This window comes from Hippopotamus amphibius, chromosome X (genome assembly GCF_030028045.1).
Source record: "Hippopotamus amphibius kiboko isolate mHipAmp2 chromosome X, mHipAmp2.hap2, whole genome shotgun sequence".
NCBI lineage: Eukaryota > Metazoa > Chordata > Mammalia > Artiodactyla > Hippopotamidae > Hippopotamus > Hippopotamus amphibius.
In genome coordinates, this window is record NC_080203.1 from 90,243,369 (window position 1) to 90,251,775 (window position 8,407).

At 38.1% G+C, this 8,407-nt stretch overlaps 1 non-coding gene across 1 annotated transcript; it reads left to right on the forward strand.

Annotated features, from left to right (window-relative positions):
• The first annotated feature begins 221 nt into the window (after positions 1-221).
• On the forward strand, positions 222-328 carry LOC130842818 (U6 spliceosomal RNA). Its single transcript, XR_009050591.1, has one exon. It is a non-coding gene; the product is annotated as a U6 spliceosomal RNA (small nuclear RNA).
• Positions 329-8,407: the final 8,079 nt, after the last annotated feature.

Consider the following 8,407-nt stretch of genomic DNA (forward strand, 5'->3'; position numbering starts at 1 on the left):
CTATTGAGCCCGTGTGCCTCAACTACTGAAGTTCACGTGCCTAGAGCCTGTGCTCTATAACAAGAGAAGTCACTGCAGTGAGAAGCCTGCGCATCACAACAAAGAGTAGCCCCTGCTCACTGCAACTAGAGAAAGCCTGTGTGCAGCAACGATGACCCAATGCAGCCAATAAATAAATAAATTTATAAGAAAAACCACAACCCAATTAAAATATAGGCTTGGTGCTTGCTTCGGCAGCACATATACTAAAATTGGAATGATACAGAGAAGATTAGCATGGCCCCTGCGCAAGGATGACACGCAAATTCGTGAAGCGTTCCATATTTAGATGATTGAAATTGGTGTACCCCCCCCCAAAAAAAAAGTGAAAGGAAAAAAAATATGTATATAGGCTTGAATTGACTTTTCTTCAAAGAAGACATACAAGTGGCCAATAAGCACATAAAAAATATTTGACATCATTAGTCATTAGCATAATAAAAATCCAAACCACAATGAGATGCCACTTCACACCCACTAAGATGGCTCTAATAATAATTTTAAGAAACAGAAAATAACTACTGTTGGCAGGGATATGGAGAAATTGGAACTCTTCTGTATTGCTAATGAGACAGTAAAATGGTATAGCCATTGTAGAAAATAGTTTGGCAGTTCCTAAAAAAAAAAAAAAAGAAACAAAACAAAAAAAGAAAATAAGAGAACCCTTAAAAAACAAAAAAGTAATATAAGGTGATATTAGATAGAAACTTTATTTTAGTGACAATAACTTATTTCTTGAGACCTTTTTGGCATAATATTCTCATTGTTAGTGATGATGGTAGCAAATAACACTAGTATTTTAGAGTATTTTAACAAATATTATGCATCAACTATGTACAGTACACTGGGCTAGTTCCTGCTGTTGCTGACTGATGACTATACCTCTGCATAGACTATGACTTGAGAGGAAGTATGTAAAATATTGCATGTCTGATGGTTCCATGTGTACTTCCTTAAAATGACCATGCTTTTTGCATCTTAATTTGTTTAGCAGATATTTATAGAATATATCTGAATTACATATACAGTTTTTTGAACAGAACAAAATAAAAAAAGACTGAACTTCTTTTTGAAAAAAAAAAAAAAAAAAGAATTACCATATGACCAAGCAATTTTACTTTAAGGTATATACTCCCCAAAATTGAAAACAGGTATTTAAACAAATACTGGTACATTAATGTTCATAGCAGCTCTATTCACAACGGCCAAATTTCCATCAACAGTTGGATACAAAAACTGTGGTATACCAATACAATGGAATATTACTCAGCCATAAAAAGGATAAAGTAATGAAACATGTTACAACCTAGATGAACCTCACCTTCTACCACTAAATCTATAAACCTATCTCAATTTGCCCCAACCTCTTCTTTTCCCTCTTATTATCTAAACCTCACTCACCTTTCTGCACTTAGTTCCCTTCCTGCACTTTCAGCATCTTGTTTTAGTGATTATCCCCTTTGTGTGGCTATATTACATTTCCATATAATGGCTCCATCTCATGAGAATTAAAATATACTTATGTAGATTTCAAAAATAGTCTGTGTGGCACTGTTCTCATTTACTTACTATTCATGCACTTCTCAACCCACATCAGGCAGGCTGGCCCTCCATCACTCATAATCAGTGATTTTCTAATACACCAATGACCAATACAGTAGCTTGCTAAACTCAATGGCCATTTTTTAGTCTTTATCTCATTGACCTCTTATCAGTATTCAAAGCTTATCACTACCACACATTTTAATCACCCCTGGCCTTATCTTCCTTGATATAACATTCCTACAATTTCCACCTATCCTCCAGTTATTCTACTGAGTCTATTTTGCCAAAAATTTTACTATATGCAACCATTAAATTCAAAAATTCCTCACAGATATCTCCTAATGCTTTTCTGTATGTTATGCTATCTTCCTAAGAGATCTCACACATATGTATAGATCTAAGTACCAGCTGATTTTTTTGAAAAATGCTCATGAGAAATTCAAACAATACTGAAAAGTACAAAGAAGAAAGCAAAAAAACACCTTAAAATTCCACACTCCAAAACAGTCATTAACATTAGGTGAACCTCATTTCAGACATCTCCCAATGCCTGAGAAAATGTTCTCTATTAAGTTCTTCTATAAAATGATGCACTAGTGGGCAATTTTCTTCTGTCCCTTGGGTTGTGTTTTCCTTCAAACTAGGTATTAAACCTGTCTTTGCGTGTTACGTTCCTGTTTACTTTTTTTGCTTTACTACTTTTGCATAATTGCCTTTCTTTTCATCTTGCTTATACTTAACAGGAAGAATGTGTGCAGTCAGCTATTTTCTCTGATATGGGGTGGATGAATTATACTTACCTGATCTGGAAACTGTTTGCCCCCTTCTCAGGACTACACTGTAAGATATGTGTCTAATTGTCACTTAGCTTAAGGAATGGTGGAAATAGTGGTGGTGGTGAATAGTCTCTTGGAGGGTCTGGTCTCTACCACTTTTCAAATTTATGGCATGAGTTTAGCTTCCTTCCTTATTTTGTTGTGACTTGGTGTGCTTTTTGCTGGATTTTACTATTTTTCTTCTGGGTTCATTTTAGTAGGCATTGGAGGAGCGGAGTTCTGTGATTTGACTGTATGCCACCATGTTTTTCCCTGGCAGCTGACAGCATAATTCCATAGTTCCAGTCTGGACTTCTCTTTTGTTCTCTAGATCCATATAACCAAAAAAGTCCTTGACATCTCCCCTTCTATGTTGTGGCAATCACAATCCAACAACAATTTCCTGCCCCACCTTTCCCATGCAAAGATCCCTTGATTTCATGGAGGAAAAGAAAACTGATCTAAATGTGTGTTCACAATTCTCTTAGTTATTGATTGGCCTAAGGGTGGGCATGCAAGGGAAGCTAATGTGATACAAGGGGAATTCTACTAAGGAGAAGTTTCCCTTTCTGAACAAAATGACAAGGCCTCACAGGAAGAAAATCTTTTCCCACTTTTTTTCCTTCCTCTTGCCTTGGACTTGAATGCATTTGAACAGTATTTGTGACCATGAGGGAGAAAGCCAAGAGAATTATGGAGATGTCAGCACTGACATTTTAAATCACTGAACCAGCTCCAACAGCCACCCACATTTAGACCTTTTGTTTTATGAAAGTTTAAGGCCCATTTGTTTAAACTACCCCTAATTGGGTGTTCTATTGGCACCTGCATTGGTACCAGCAGCCAAAAGAATTACTAACTGTGACACATTTATTGTACACACCTCAAAATGAACATAAGTGAACTCATGATCCTCTCTACTGAACTTGATTCTCTTCCAGACTCTGCCACTTTAGTAACTTTTACACCATCCACCCAGTTGTCTAAGTCAAAAAACGTTTCCCTTAAATCTCTCCGCCCTGCCCTCCCCACCCCCACCACACATACCAACATTCTATCATCAAATGCTGTCAATTCTTCTCTTAAATATCTCTCCAATCATTCCTTATCAGCTGCACTCCAGTACTGTACTCCAGTACAACCCAGCAGCATCTATTGCCTGGACTACTGAAAATGGTTCTCACAACATCTCCTCTGGCCCATCTCCAATATATTCTCCAAAGCCAGCAATCATGATATTTTTAAAGAAACATATCTGATCAAGTCCATCCCCTTCCTTAATATTCTCTAACACTTTCCCACTTAACTTGAAGTTAAGTCCAAACTGCTGAGAGGGACTATAAGACCTTAAGGGAAAACTTAAGGGACATATACCTTGCCTGCCTCTCCGGCTTCATCTCAGCCTTGGTCCTCCTCAATCTCCAAATTGCATTACTGGCTTTCTTTTACTTTTTCAGCCACTTTAAGCTCTGTTTCATGTCAGGAATATCTCTCTCTCTCTCTATCTATATATATATATATAGATATAAACTTTATATAGTTAATATATAATTATACATTCTACAATATATAATACATGCTATATATTATATAATACATAGTTGTATAATATGTAAAACATTATTATTATATCATATGTATGTAATTCTCTCAGTCTAACATACTTTTCTCTCAATATTTGCCTCAGTAACTCTTCTTCATCATTCAGGTCTCATCTAAAATGTCATTTCCTTAGGGAGCCTTCCGTGGCCCCAAAAGACTAGATCAAATCTGTCATTGAATACTACCACAGCACCATGTTTCCTTTCAGCACATATAACTTACTCTGTTTTCCTGCTGGGCTGGAAGCTCCTTGAGCACAGGCACCGTGCCTGCTTTGAAACAAAACCCTCATCCTCCTGCCAACAAATCTTTACACCTATATTAATTGTGAACCCAGCTTCTTCCTCCTGTTACAAGGGAGAAAATGTCTCTCCTCCTATCCCTTCACTTATACTTTGGATCCCACCTCCCCTCATCTTCTCAGACAGTTTGAACATATGACTCCACCCCTTATTCTGCAAACACACACTTTTCAGAATCAGTAATCTCTCCCTCTCCTCTGGGTCATTAACATTAGCATTTAAGCATTTTCTAGTAGATTCCATCTTAAAAAGGAGGGAAAAAAGCCCTCACTTGATTCCACATTTGCCTTCTGCTACTCTACTACTTTTCTACTCTCCTTCATAAACAATTTCACACTGAAGAGATAGGCAAAACTTTGAGTTTTAGACGATACTGGGTGTTCATGAGAATATGCAGCAAAGGCACAATCATTTTAGAGAGTAGAATTTAGATAGATATTTAGAATAACCAAATGAAGTCAAAGATACCCATAATCTATTATCCAGCAAGTTCCACTTTTAGGTGTATATTATAGAGTAAATAAAGCTTTTTCAAAATGTTTGCTATGACACTTTAGTGGATGTATTGTGAAATTAATTTAGTAGGTTGTGACTACCATTAAACAAATGAATTATAAGAAAACAGAATAGAAAATATCAGATTGCATTGCAGGTAGTAAGGGTAAGAATTGCTTTATGAAAATTTCCTTTACATATGCATGATTGTGCCTATATATGTGTAAGTATGTGTATGCATGCTTGTGTTCTAAGGCACGGTACAAGATGTATTTCTTTCTGGAGTTTCTGTCAAAAAAGTTTGCAAAACATGGTCCTAGAAAATCTCTTGAACATGTGTCAAAGGAGATCTGTACAGGAATGTTCAATGCAGTGTTGACTCAAACCTTAGGAAAGAGACCGGCGGGCTTGCACATAGAGCCCCCTATAATTCACCTAATCATTAAGAGCTTCCTTCACAGTAGTGGCCCTTTGGTGAGCATTCACAAGTCACAAATATTCTCAAATTCTGGGCCCATTCAGAGAGCTCCATCCACATGCCTCCTCCTCAAATCTTGTCACCAATATGCCAGTCTTATTCCATCTCCCAATCATTAACCACAGCCCCATACATGAGTGTAAATCTCAACTTCAGTCCTCTGTACTTCTTGGGAAAATGGGCAGACAGTAAGTTGTACTTACCAATGTTCTTCTCACTATGAGGACTTCCCTTTCCCCACTGTACTTCAGGGCCACATCTCATTGGGACTGTAATACTGCAGCAGTCCATTACCACGTGGTTCCAGTATATCCTGTAGAACCCTTCATTAAACTAGACTACAGAGTCTTTCTCCCCAGTCACCAGGTCATAAGAAACAGCATAGGGAGGAATAAAAGCCCAATTCTGCATATACCATTTCCCTTTGATGACAGAGTTCTACTGGCTACATTAGATTTTATGGCTTAGTGGATTAGTCAACACCCACTGCATGAAGGGCAGCTCAGGTCACATGATCACCTGGTTTCTCATGGTCAGTTTCTACCAGGGCCAGTAGCAAGCAAGGAGCAGTTTCTCCTTGCTTGCTCATAGAGACATGGATTTCCTTCAACCCTAGGGTCCACTGATTTGATTCTCTTATCGGGGATTACTGCAGACGCCATATGGCATCATGATCTGTTACAGATACTTCAAGCACCATTAGATTTTTGGGGTCATAAGGGCTTGGTGGCAGAGCTGCTTGAATTGCAGCATGTGACAAACAGAGAGCCTTCATTTGCTCTGGGCCGTATTTGGTGCTGGCTATTTTTCCTATCACCTACAAAATGAGTTGAAGCAGGATAGCCAAAGGTGGAAATTTTTATCTTCAACTTCCAAAATGGCAGAACAAGTGTTGTGCTTCATTACTGGTAGGGGATGAAAACTGAAGCAACTTGTTCTCCACATTGGAGGAACTATCTTGAAGTGTCTCAAGCCACTGACCCCCAACTAATGTCACAGACATAGCAGGCTCCTGTAACTTCAAAGGATTTAATTCAAAGCCTCTGGAACCTCAAAAATTGTTCCAAGGTATCTAGGGTACTTGCTCCTTCCCCTCCTCTAGGTTATTTTTTTTTTAAAGATCTTTATTGCATTATAATTGCCTTACACTGTTGCCCAGTTTTGGAGGTACACCAAAGTGAATCAGCTGTATTTATATATATATCCCCATATCCCCTCCCTCCCATGACTCCCTCCCACCATCCCTATCCCGGCCCTCTAAATCATCACCCGTCATCGAGTTTATCTCCCAATGTTATGCAGGAACTTCCCACTACCTATCTATTTTACATTTGGTAGTGTATATATGTCAATGCTACTGTCTCACTTTGTCCCAGCTTCCCCTTTGCCCCCCACCCCACCCCATCTCCTCAAGTCTGTTCTCTACATCTGCATCTTTATTCTTGCCCTGTCACTGGGTTCATCAGAATGGTTTTTTTTTTTTTTTAGATTCCATATATATGAGTTAGCATATGGTATTTGTTTTTCTCTTTCTGGCTTACTTCACTCTGTATGACAGACTCTAGGTTTATCCACCTCATTACAAATAACTCAATTTCATTCTTTTTTGTGGCTGAGTAATATTCCATCGTATATATATGTGCCACATCTTCTTTATCCATTCATCTGTTGATGGGCATTTAGGTTGCCTCCACGTCGTGGCTATTGTAAATAGTGCTGCAATGAACATTATGGTACATGTTTCTTTTTGGATTATGGTTTTCTCAGGGTACATGCCCAGTAGCGGGATTATTGGATCATGTGGTAGTTCCATTTTAGTTCTTTAAGGAACCTCCAAACTGCTTTCCATAGTGGCTGTACCAACTTACATTCCCACCCACAGTGCAGGAGGGTTCCCTTTTCACCACACCCTCTCCAGCATTTACTGTTTCTAGATTTTTGGATGATGCCCATTCTGACTGGTGTGAGGTGATACCTCATTGTAGCTTTGACTTGCATTTCTCTAATGATTACTGATATTGAGCATCTTTTCATGTGTTTGTTAGCCATCTGCATGTCTTCTTTGGAGAAATGTCTCTTTAGGTCTTCTGCCCATTTGTGGATTGGGTTATTTGCTTTTTTGGTATTAAGTTGCATGAGCTGCTTGTATATTTTGTAGATTAATCCTTTGTCCGTTGCTTCATTGGCAAATATTTTCTCCCATTCTGAGGGTTGTCTTCTTGTCTTGTTTATGGTTTCTTTCGCTGTGCAAAAGCTTTTAAGTTTCATTAGGTCCCATTTGTTTATTTTTGATTTTGTGCCCATTATTCTAGGTGCAGGGCCAAAAAGATCTTGCTTTGGTTTATGTCATAGAGTGTTCTGCCTGTTTTCCTCTAAGAGTTTTATACTCTCTGGCCTTATATTTAGGTCTTTAATACATTTTGAGTTTATTTTTGTGTGTGATGTTAGGAAGTGTTCTAATTTCATTCTTTTACATGTAGCTGTCCTATTTTCCCAGCACCACTTATTGAAGAGGCTGTCTGTTTTCCAATGTATATTCTTGCCTCCTTTGTCAAAGATAAGGTGCCCATATGTGTGTGGGTTTATCTCTAGGCTCTCTATTGTGTTCCATTGATCTGTATTTCTGTTTTTGTGCCAGTACCATACTGTCTTGACCACTGTCTTGTAGTATAGTTTGAAGTCAGGGAGCCTGATTCCTCCAGCTCTGTCTTTCCTTCTCAAGATTGCTTTGGCTATTTGGGGTCTTTTGTGTTTCCATACAAATCGAAAAATTTCTTGTTCTACTTCTGTGAAAAATACCATTGGTAATTTGATAGAGATTGCATTGAATCTGTAAATTGCTTTGGGTAGGATAGTCATTTTCACAATGTTGATTCTTCCAGTCCAAGAAGATGGTATGTTCCTCCATCTGTTTGTATAGTCTTTGATTTCTTTCATCAGTGTCTTATACTTTTCTGCATACAGGTCTTTTTTCTCCTTAGGCAGGTTTATTCCTAGGCATTTTATTCTTTATGTTGCAGTGGTAATTGGAAGTGTTTCCTTAATTTCTCCTTCTGCTCTTTTGTTGTTAGTGTATAGGAATGCAAGAGATTTCAGTGCATTCATTTTGCATCCTGCTACTTTATTAAATT